The sequence below is a fragment of the Chrysoperla carnea genome, chromosome 2 (assembly GCF_905475395.1).
Source record: "Chrysoperla carnea chromosome 2, inChrCarn1.1, whole genome shotgun sequence".
NCBI lineage: Eukaryota > Metazoa > Arthropoda > Insecta > Neuroptera > Chrysopidae > Chrysoperla > Chrysoperla carnea.
Genome location: NC_058338.1, coordinates 80385815 through 80398237, shown reverse-complemented (window position 1 = coordinate 80398237; position 12423 = coordinate 80385815).

The window sequence follows — 12423 nt, the reverse complement described above, 5'->3', positions numbered from 1 at the left end:
TGAATAGAAATAAATTTCGAGGAGCTAACGAGCTATCTTTAGACCATGTAGCGTTCCTTAAGTTTAGTACACGCCAAAAAAAACTTTAAATAATGAGACTATTATCGGCCTTAATGGTCAAAACTGAAAAAATTTCTATGATCATTTTAAGGAATCATCATGTGATTTTGTTATTTACAGCATTCATTTGAACTAAATATTTTGACAAGCCAAATTTATATTTTCCAGATGGACTTGAAAATCATCCTGCATAGATTGTTAAATGAATAGTGTCTTAGTTCTTCGGGTGTTACTTCTTTTTTAATATATCTATCCTTTAGAAAGTAAATTGTTTTATATATTTTCTTTGTTAATAACTCAGTGAAAAAGTGGTTAAGACTTTTATATAACTGTCGTATTTTATCATTTCTAACACTTAATAGTTTATTATTTTTTATTAGATTTTTTTTATTTAACTATACGAGTACACTTCTTAGGTTGTGAATATAATTTATTATTTTATAAAAAATTAAAATCATTTAACCCGCGGACACCAACATCTTTTTTAACCCTTAATTAGGTGCGACGAAAAAGCTACATAAGTGGTCGTGCTGGAGCTATAGCGCCCCAAATTTGAAATTTAAAATAAAATATGAAATAAATGTAAAATCAGACTTTTATTAATAAGAATATTTGAACTTATTTAAGAAACAAATTTTAAACTTCTTTTTAATGATATTAATAGTTTGCAAACAATCAATAACTTAACTTATTATGTAATACTAGTTTTCCTCGTTCCAAATTTGGCAAGCTATAATGGTCCTTGAAAACATGTTCATGACCCTTAGAACATTCAATTTTGGTATTCCGGACTTTAATTCTCGGACATACATGTCACCTTTATTGTTTTCACCGAATAATCAACGTTAGACGCGTTTACCAAGGGAAGCAGTGCACTAATTAAGTGTTAAACTTTCAAAGTGATTGCTAATGACTTTTCATTGCAGTATTTATTAAACAAGAAAATTTTTTTGAAACTACCTGCTTTTTGTTTCAAATACGTCTTATGTCTTTCATGAGTCTTACCTGATAGCAAATTTGTTATTACCTCTACCGAAAAAAGTTACTACGGTAAAAGTTTCATTGTGCTTTTCTAATTATCAATCTAGTAGAATATCAACAAAAACATTGCTTTACGAAAATTATGATTTTCTTCGCAAATTCTGCACGTCCCTTTTTCAGCATATATTGTTGTGATGATGTAACGATTGACACAAATCCAAGATTGGCTACAGAACGTAAAAATATGCTGAAAATTTTATTTGAATTTTCGGACCAATTAAAATAACTTTTCTATACTAGGAAGATAAAAAACCAATTGATATCCTTCGCGATACTTCGATATTCTCTCGAACTAATATTAAATAACTTTCAAATTTCAAAATATATGTAGGTACATACTTGCAATCATACAGCAAGTATTTAAAATTTTGAACAAGGAATTACCTCTTATTTAGTTGATTTGAGGGCATACAACTACCATGCGTATCCTATGATAATATATATAATTCTTCATTTGCAATTTCATATACTTTAAATTTGGTACATATTCGATTTTAACGATAAGATGTCAGCGCCTCGAGCAAAAAAAAATTGTAAACCATATATTAAACAGAATAATTTTTTTTAGTTGTATGTGAAATTATTATTTCCTCTCTACAATTTGAAAATTTATGAAAAACTAACCAGCGATTTACTTTTTTAAACGATGCATAGACCCAAATTAAAATAAAAACAATTATTTTAATGTTTTATAATAATGGGGTTTAACCTCCGTTTCTCAGACCACGTCTTAAACAGAGGCCACCCACATTTGATTATACAATTAATTTTGTGTGGGTTGAGTTATACAATTCTTTAACAAAATTTGAGTTCTAAAGATTGTTACATTAAATTGTTTTGTATGTGTAGGATATGAACGTATTGCTTGCGTGATTTTAAACGAACATTTCTGTTCAAAATTATTTCAAAATATAGTTCTTTTTATTATCGCTAGATAAAGCTTTCTTTGTATTAAAACACAATATATTCACCTGAGCTCCTGACGTTTTGAACCCTGAAAACGGTTTGCTGTGGCTTCCTACAATGAATTTGTATAGAAATGGCATTTTTTAAGCTTTATAAAACGCGATTACAAAATGTTTCTACAGAGAAATTCTCAGATTAGTTTTTAGTTTTCTGTGTCTCTTACCAAATAATCATAAACCACCTTCGATTCTCATTAAACTGTCTTCATACCTATTCTATGTAGTTGGATGGTCGTTGAATGCCTATATCTATGTACTATGTGTTATCAACCACTCATAATCATCATATTCTATACAGTTGGAATACAGAGTTGATGGTTGGATTCATTCATATCATAATTTATTATATTCATTTCAAATTATTTCGATACTTGAAAATGCTCTCTGCTTGCTGTTACCTATCTCTACGTATCAGCACAGTATCACTACTCAACTTTACTTATCCTGTAGACCGCAAGCCCATAATGAAGCAAAATTTCTAAGATTCTTTTGGTACTATTCTACTTGGTCGATTTATAAAGATAATAAAGAACAAGTGAAATTTACAATGTTTCCGGTACGGAACTTTAAACACGCACTTGAAAAACAGCTAAGAACACTATGCATTAAATTACTTTCTAAAAAACAAAAAATCAAAATCGCCCTTTATGAGAAAAACTGTTACGGCTATAACCCCGTAACCATGCACTTTAACCAAAAATGGTAATAAGCCAAAACCACTTTAATCAAAAATGGTAATAACCCTTTTTTGTATATAATTAAATTTCTTATCCTTTTAGCCCATTTTTTTTTTAATATTAAAAAAAATTCCAATGGACGATTGCTACTATTTTTATTGAATTTTTATCATTACACTATGGATACCTCTTTTTTATCTTCTTATCTTGCACCTGTTGGATGCAACATTAAACGTGTTATAACTTCATAAATATTGATTTTAGAAAGAAAAGTTCAAAGTAAAAGTTCGAGAAAACTTGTCGATTTGAAGATTAAGTTATTAGCATTTTATTGTTTAAACAAATATAAGAAGACATATCGGTCAAATAATCAATAAGAAAATCGTCAGAATCGTATAAGTCATAAACGGTTAGTGATACAAAAAAAAAAAAAAAAAATTGTACAAGAAAGATAGAAAAATTAATTATGTACAATAAAGACTATTACCATTTTTGGTCTCAAGTGCACGGTTATGGAGATATAGCTCAAAACATTTCCTTAAAATGGAGGCACTTCCCTCGCCTATTTTTGTAAAGATTTTGTGCATTTACATTCAATACGTGATACTGACAGAATATATAAAAAAATAACTCCTGTAATTTAGTGCATTATGGACAAGATTAACAAGCTTCTATATAATCTGTATTAATGGTACACTAAAGAAATTACAGAAATTTTATTTCATTATAGGTTCACGGTCTTTTACTAGTAATATTTCTGGTTGGTTGTTGTTGCTAGTTGCTGCATAAATAACATTACATCATCATTCATGCTGCATTTTGTATAATTAAATTATATTATTATTATTATTATTATTATTAAGGATTTGCATTTGATTTTCTAATATTATATTATTGTAAATCTTCTATATCTATATTATATTATATACATGAAAATGTTTAGTTCGTTTGTGTATTGCTTATGGAATTAAAAAATTTTCGATTGAGCTCAAATTTTTACATGATATATGCCTCGAAGATGATTTTATCCTCAGAGGCTTACTCGATATACAACCCGATTTAAATATTGTTTTTATCTATTTTTATTTTGTGGAGAAGGAAAGGTGAGGTTGAACAATCGAATATTTTCAACTATAACCAAGTCTGGTATGAAGTTAAAGGGCATGATGTGAACATGTTACATAAAAATCAGTTCAGTCGTATACAAGTTGTCAACTCTTTACCGTAATATAATTCTTTGCCATATGCTTCTCTATTTCCATGCAAAAATACTGCGGATTTTCCCTGAAGGGCAGCTGAGTTTAAGTTGAAAAAAAAACTGAAACTATATTGTCTTATACATTGCCAGTCTTCAAAAAGTATGTAAAAACTTTTAATTTTGTTTTTTCGACACGAGTTTCTGTTTAGTTTTTGTTTGTCTGTTAAGTGGAAAACCGGCATAATATCGCACAGTGTAGTGTAGCAGGGTACAGCTAGTTTATATTTCAATATCATATATAAAATATTTATTTTTTATTGAATAGAATTTAAAAACATTATTCAATATAGATAACCCATTTAAATAATAAATCTGTGCGCTTCGTTAGAGTTGTAAATATTTTTTCACGCATCAGCGTTAAGTACCCAGCACAAAGCTGGTGGCGTTCCGTGTAATAAAAATAGGAATTTTTTTATCTCGATTGTTCGAAGGGTCTATAATTTTGTCCGCTGTAACATGTTCTCTTAACGAATTCTTTTAAAGATTCTAGTGTCGGCAACCGACAGTCCAAAAGATTGTAAAACCGAAACAAACTTAGTACTTAGTTATGTACGTGGTTTGAAAGCCAGAAAATAGACGCAGTATTATAAACTAAAATTTGTCATTCAGGTCGAAAAAAAAATTGAAATACAATATTATTCCTCGAATTGATCTAGCCCCCTTTCAAGGCATTGGTTCAAAGAGACTATGTACAAAAACTTGAAATAGATTGATTCAATTTTTGTGCTTTTGTGAGACCTCTTAGGTTAGGTTAGGTTATATTGGCTGTCCACGAAGGACACACTAAGGCTATAGAGCCCATTGTAATACCATATATGTGTTTTCAGCTCCTCAATTTCAGAGGCTGAGTGCACCTCCTTCATGCATATACCAGGCACTACACCAGTCCATCACAACTATTAAACCAATTTTTTTGCGAGGCGACGGCGGGAATCGATCCCGTTACTCTAAGCATACTGCGGACAGAATTAGTTACGCCTTAACCAATTGAGCTAATAGGACGGCTAACAGTTGAGACCTCTTTAAAAAAATTTTAAAAAAATGTTGGAAACGTTTTGTACACGTAAGTCAATTCATTGAGTTTGTTATTAAAATAACTCAAAAGACATACTCAATAAATAACAGCATCATTTTCTGTGTAAATGTCTTCGACTGCTCTGAATAAAAAACCAAATGATTGACAGTATGTTCATATCAAAAACAATGTTATGATAAAGTAATTATTTTGAACAGAAATGAAATATATAAAAAGCTTTGTATTTATGTTGAATAATAAAACAGATTTGTTTATACAACAGTTTATTACATACAACTCGATGAGGTTTATATTGGAAAGTAATAACTTTGTTGCGATTTTGATGTTTTAATAAAAGCTGTTCCCACAATAAAAACTAAACATTAAATTAAAATTTATCTTTGGTTTACTATTAAATTTTTAGATATACACCATTAAACATTAAAAAGCACAACTAAAGGCCTGAAAATTAATTCAAATTTGAATTATATTAAATTTAACAATTATTTTATAGAAATCATATTAATCGATCAAAATTTGAATCATTTAAAAATATTTTTTGTTTTTCAAATTTTCAAGTCAATTCATGACCAAAAATGCTGAGCTTATTTGTACTGATTTAAATATGAAATGGAGAGGAAAGTGTACCTAAGCATTGTCTAGCATTTAAAATTAATTTTTACTAATTGATTTGTGAACTGCATTTGTGAATTATATAAATAGATTAAATGTTCTGTGGTTTTTTTATTTCTTTACATCAGGGAGATTGTGGGCTGTATTTTTGTCAGGGAGTATAATAGGTGAAGTGTTATCTCATGAAATTAGAAATAAGTCATGCGTTTTATTTTGAAAATGACTGTTTTTCAATTGTTTTCATTTAATTGGTATAGAAAATGTCAAATTATGGAAAAACAAGTGAAAACAAATAATTGAATGAGTTAATTGTTGAAATACCATCTATAGACAGTGTTAATTACTCTGTAACTTTACACATATATACATGTCACACATATATAACTGATATCTCCATATAATACATACTATACAATTTGCGCTTTCATGGGTAAACAGTGATGTTTACAAAGAAATGTTTCAAACAAACAATGTTTAAACTTTTGTTCTATCTCTAACGGTCTACAAGACCCAATTGACCTATGTTGTTCATTTACGAACTCGACCTCACTTTTTTCGTCCTAAGCACGATATAAATTGATATCTGTTTTCGTTTTTGAGTTATCGTGATGACAGACGGACAGACGACAGAAAGACGACAGGCAGACAACCGGAAATGGGCTAGTTAGGTGATTTTATGAACACCCATACCAAAATTTTATTCATACCATCAATATTTTTAAGCGTTACAAACTTGGAACTAACCTTGGTATACCTTGGTATATTTCATATACATGGAATAAAAAAATTTAATTAAACTTGTTGCATCAAAGTTTGTGAAAGTAAGAGGCGTAAATTGCATAAATAATATTTTTTAAATGTCAATTAAAATAATAATATAATTGAAAGTTAGTAAATAGTTTGCACACATACACACTTATAAGTGTAACCATACAATTATATTAATAAAGTAGCTTTTTCTATGGTAACTTCCAGAAATAAAAATGCACGAAGCGAATAACCTGTAATACCTCTTCAACAGCTATTACAACCGCCAGTACTATATATTTTTAAACCGTGAATAGAAATATATATAAGGTTCACTTTTCAATAAATACGTTTTTATATTTGGCAGGAAGTTTTATTTACAATATTGAAATTTATAAATTAACATAATTATTTATTTAAAAAAAATAGAAATAAGTGCTACGTTCTGAATTTTTGAAACAACCAGTCAAATCTCATAAATATCACTGTAAATGGCTCAAATGTTTGTGATTTCAAAATTCATTTAAATAATATGTATATAACATTAATGTATTATATTATTTTATATTATATTATTCTATATAACATTATATTGCATATAGTTTCATGTTTGAGTATATTATATGTCTCGTTGCACAATTATAATTATTTAAATACATAGAATCGCAATTATTTTATTTATTAAAAAAAAAATATAAAAATAGTAGTTCGAATGAAAACAGTACAAAGAGAATAAACAAATGCATTGTTTAAAAATTCGCTTCGTAGGAACTAAAAACTCCTAATGAATAATCTGAGACTCAATTTAATAATAATCACTCACATAATTATTTGTTAATCTATATTTATTTAACTACATCCATATTTACAATTACATTTTTGAAGAGGGTGGAGTCGATTACTTCGTTCTTATCCAAGCGATGACAATGTGATCAATTTTACCGCCCTCATTAATTATAATTGTTCACACTGCCGCTGCCTGGATTCGAACCCGCAACCTAAGTCTAAGTAAACAAACGGTCTAAGTCTATTGAGATTCAATATAACAGTAATGGCGTTCATACCAATGATTGACCAACAAAGAAGGTATAACAAGAATCCAAACCGTAAATCAATATTGTAATAGGTGTCTTGAGACATCTGCAATCAACTAATCATTTGTCTTTTTTTGTTGTCATATATTATCTGAGATACTCTTCCGAGAACGGTGAGTTTGAATATGATATAATGAATTGCATTGCCTTCAAATCTAGGCTAAAAGGCTACCTTTCAAACGAAACCAAAAAATTTTAATCGGTTCAATCGTTTAGGCGCCACGATGCCACAGACAGACAGACACACACACATAGCGGTCAATATTTTAGCACTCCTTTTTTTAGTTCGGAGGTTAAAAATGAAAAAATTCTAGATCACAGGGTTAAAATTTCTGTATAAAATTAAGATTCATAGAAACCTCGGTTAATTATACTTCAAATTTTCTACAGCCTTGCTTATAATACACGTATTATTTTCTACTACTTTAATTTCCATAATAGCTTCTATCATTATTATAATCAATTGCGGTTAACTTGATAACATGTAAATGGAACTACGATTGCATTCAGTTGACACGAAACAAAACTGAAACTTGTACGGCAGTATGAATTTGAACTGGTGGCGAATTAATATATCAATCCTGATTCTGAATTCAAACGTAGACAGGCATGTAGCAATATGGTCGAAAATAACGAAGTATCATCGAAAAACCTTAGGACTTCTAGCTTGAAGTAAATGAGTTATTATACTTAAAATTACTGATTCAACTAGTGTTTTGGTTCACTACGAACAGTATTAACGCATAGGTGAATGGAATAAAAAACATAATACAATAATATTTATATTTCTGACAAGATTTCATTTTATATTATTATTTCTCTAGCTTGAAGTAAATGTTCAAAATATTGTCTCTCCATGTATCTCTTTGACCGAAACACAAGCATTGTCCTTCTGTAAGTATTGTATGATAGACACATGTAAGATGCAAAAAGTAATAAAAATGAAATAATAATAAAATTCATCAAACAATAAAAATAAAAATGACAGTAAAAAAGAAAGGATAGATAGAAAAATAGAACAAGTATTATGTCTACAATGTGTTTCAGAATTGTACGGTATCATTAAATTTCATGTGTAATCAATAGCACTAATAGACAAAAAGATGTTTGAAAATAATTTATTGCCAATGTAATAAAGGTTAAAGATTTATTTTAAACATGCCCATATTATTAACTCTACTAGTAACTATAGATATAATAAATTCTTAGAAGTTATTTTAACTTATTTCTAATTTTCCAATCAACTTGGAAATTTGCAACGTAAGTTTTGTTGCATATATCTTACATGTAATTGTTACCGTGCAGTCTAGCGAATTCTAGAACTGTCACGTATGTTCTATTGCATACATTTAACTGTAAAACGATATTGTTGTTTTTTTTTTATAGAATTGTCTAGAAATTATTTATTTTTCAGACAGTATGTGTGTGAACAGATTGTTAACACCACAGTACTCCCTGTCAAAACTTTGCGCTATTTTGTTTCAAAGTCGCTGTAATCGTCGCTGAAAGCGAACTCGTCGGCCAGATCTTGTTGATCGATTATCAACTGGACTAAGAGTTTTGGTGCTGTCACTCGCCGGTTGTAGAGGTGCACTGTCGTGATCTGTTTAAATGCACGCTGGTTTAAGACGGTCTATACTGGCTTTTTTTCCTGTACCATGGATGTTTATTCGAAATAGCTTATCGGTTCTGTTAATAACCGGGTAAGGTTCATCGTATGGTGGTTGAAGTATTTGTTTGGAACTGTCGCGCCGTACGAATACTTTATTGGCTGTCTTTACCACAGTAATATTATCGTGAAGTATTAACAATACTATCAAGAAAGTCATGGTATTGTGTTTAAAGTACTCCCTCCTCATGTGAAAGATCGTGACTTCGAATCCACGCCAATAGATGTTTTGTTTAATTCTACTTTGTTGCCGAAAGAGGACACAATTTTTAACTAAGCGTGTCTAAAAAATAAGAAAATAAATTAACAATATATTAAAAGCTAAAGAACACGCTTTATTGCAATTTTATTTTTTTTATACTTTAATTTATTTGCGAAGCCAGTTATGAACGAAGTAATCGTGGTAAAAGGAATCTTTAAAGTATCATGTATTAATTACTTACTTGTTTATTAAACTTGGTAGCATATTTATAGTGCCGTCAAATTTTGAAACATGCCATATTTATATAGAAAAACATTGCATGTCCACCATATTGTATAACATAACCTCACCTAACCTAATATAATCAAACAATTCACAAAAATATGACAAATATACAACTTATTTGCTGTCATTGTATATGAATTTCGTTCTTATTTATATATATTGTATTTATATATAGACCGGCGAACAAAAGCTGGATGATAAACAAAATCGGTTAAGTGTTTATCAAGACCTTTTTCTACCAGGAATGTTATGGTAAAGAAGAATTGTGTTTTCGTGGAATTTTAAAATATTAAAAGTTTTCAACAGCTTGTAAATGTGTTATTTAATTCAAAGTATCCTCTATAACAAATACCGAATTGGAAACTAAGGTTACTTCTATAAAAGCTTAAATTAATGAAATCAGTTGGACAATTTACATCGATCAAACAAGATATCTATCCAATTCAAATATAAAATTAATTGAATTATATTTATTATATTATCAATAAATTATTTAAATATATATTGTGACCTTATAAGCTTTACTTCTTAAGGCAATCATTATTCTCCAATCTTCTCCAATCGGGACTTTATAGCTCGTTGTGAACTAAATACTTTCAAAAATACTTCTATTCCAGTGAATCGGCGATTCCTTTTCGTTTATGTACTAAAAGCAAATTAGAAATTAGTTTAATTAAAGAAAAAATTTACTATGGTGCCTTCTATTTTAACAAAGCTCCAAAAGTCTTCCATTTGTAGAGGAAATGATTGTGATTTCTCGCATGATGGATAAATGGTTGTCAACCTAAGATCTCCATGGAAACGAGTCTCTCCCTGTTCATGTAGAGCCGCTGCGACCAACGCCTTTATTAAGTCTTTATTTGCTTTGTCACTACAACAATTGAGACATCTCCTTTCAGTCCTTCTACAGTTCAATGTTATCTACCTTGATTTCTTTTACAAATAGAGAGGTTTTGGAAATTCCAAAATTAATGAACACAATTTGCCTAAGTCAACGAAGTCTTTGGCATTTGTAAAAGCATAAAAATTTACTTTCTGGGTTCGAATAAATAATAAAACATAAAAACTTCATTAAAATAATGGGACATTTTTTAGGAGATAGTAGATAACAGTTACTAGTTCTATACCCAAATCCAATTTGATAGTTCTTTGTTATATCAACTATAGTTACAACAGTTGTCAACCTTTTTGTCCTATATCTTATTTTTTTTGAAAGAGAGACTCTACACAGGTCTCAACAATATAATACAAGACATTGTGCCGACGAAGGGAAAAATTTTGAGTGACTGTTGATAAAAATACTACGGAATTCTTATATTTGATCATAACACGAAACCATGTACATTTTAGCTCCTGATATAATATGGTGTTGATGTCGCTTTGATATTTTCCATTCACCATACAATTTTCTATACAAAGAGAAATCTCATCTTTGTATTATATGAGTTTCTATATTATTAATTTTAGCTGGTGATGGTGCGACCAAGAACCAAGCCGTGCACACCAAGAGTAAACTACCTAGCAATATCAAATTTTTATATTTTTCTAATACGATGGTGTTTTTAACAATTCTCAATCGAAGCTTCTACATTTTTACGTGTATTGAGAATTGTAGTTGTAGAATTTCAAGCTTTCTGATAGAAACTTTTGTTTCACCTCGAAAATAACTATCTTTAGATTCAGCTGTCAGTTTTCATAAAGTGTTTTATAAAAGGTTGATCCTATAAGATTTGCAATGACATTGAAACGTATAAACATGATAAATGCGTTTTGATGATAAACTTACAGTATTTTTTCCGCTTTGAAGTATTTTCTAACATCTCTTTCTCTGTTTGAAAACAGTAAAACTTTATTCAAAGATCTTTGAATGTCTTCGAGTCCAGTAACGGGCATAGACATATTGGATATATCATTTCACCTTCGTCATAGACTAATCCACAATAGATATCATTTTAATTTTCCAGTTTATGAAGTGGATTCTAAGCAAACAGTTTTCTATAGCTACTCTAGTAGCTTTGCATTTTTTTTGAGTCAGTAGTCGCATTGTGCTGGTATCAATTTTCGTCCTTAAGTCTACTACATAACTTTCTTAATAGCTAGGGAATATTCATGAAATTGAAATTTGTTTAACATTTTTTTTCCGGAAATCCTTATTGGCTGAACATTTGAACTAAACCATTAATTAATAAAAGTACTAGTTCAATGAGAGAAATTAAAATTTCTAAAACGGACGTGACGTCATAGTACGTGGCTTGTCAGACTTGTTGACATACTACATGGTATTAATTACTTATATTTTGTATGGTATTATCATGGATATATACTGTATTTGCTACATCCGTGGGTATTACACCTGCAGTAAATGGTACATTAAACTGTCACCAAAACGGCTGCATTAAAACCTCTCAAAATTATTATCTAATTTAAATATTTTTTTACACTTAATTACAGCATTTTTAAACAGTATTTATGTCTTTTACTATGTTATCCCTATAATGCCATATCTCAGTGGTTTTAAACAACAGACAAAAAAACAGGAAGGAATTTGACCATAAGAGCTAATCTGCCCATTTCAATGTTTGTATTCACAACACTGAGAAGTCTGAGCGGGATTTATTCTAGCGTATTTAGAAAAGCATTTTTCGATAATTATTAGTATCCCTGACCTCGTATCAAATAGTCATCTACATCGAAACTTGCTCAAACTTAAATGCAATAGTGAACTATTAATGTCCATTCACGATTCTAGAAGGTACCTACCTTTATAATGTGTAAAC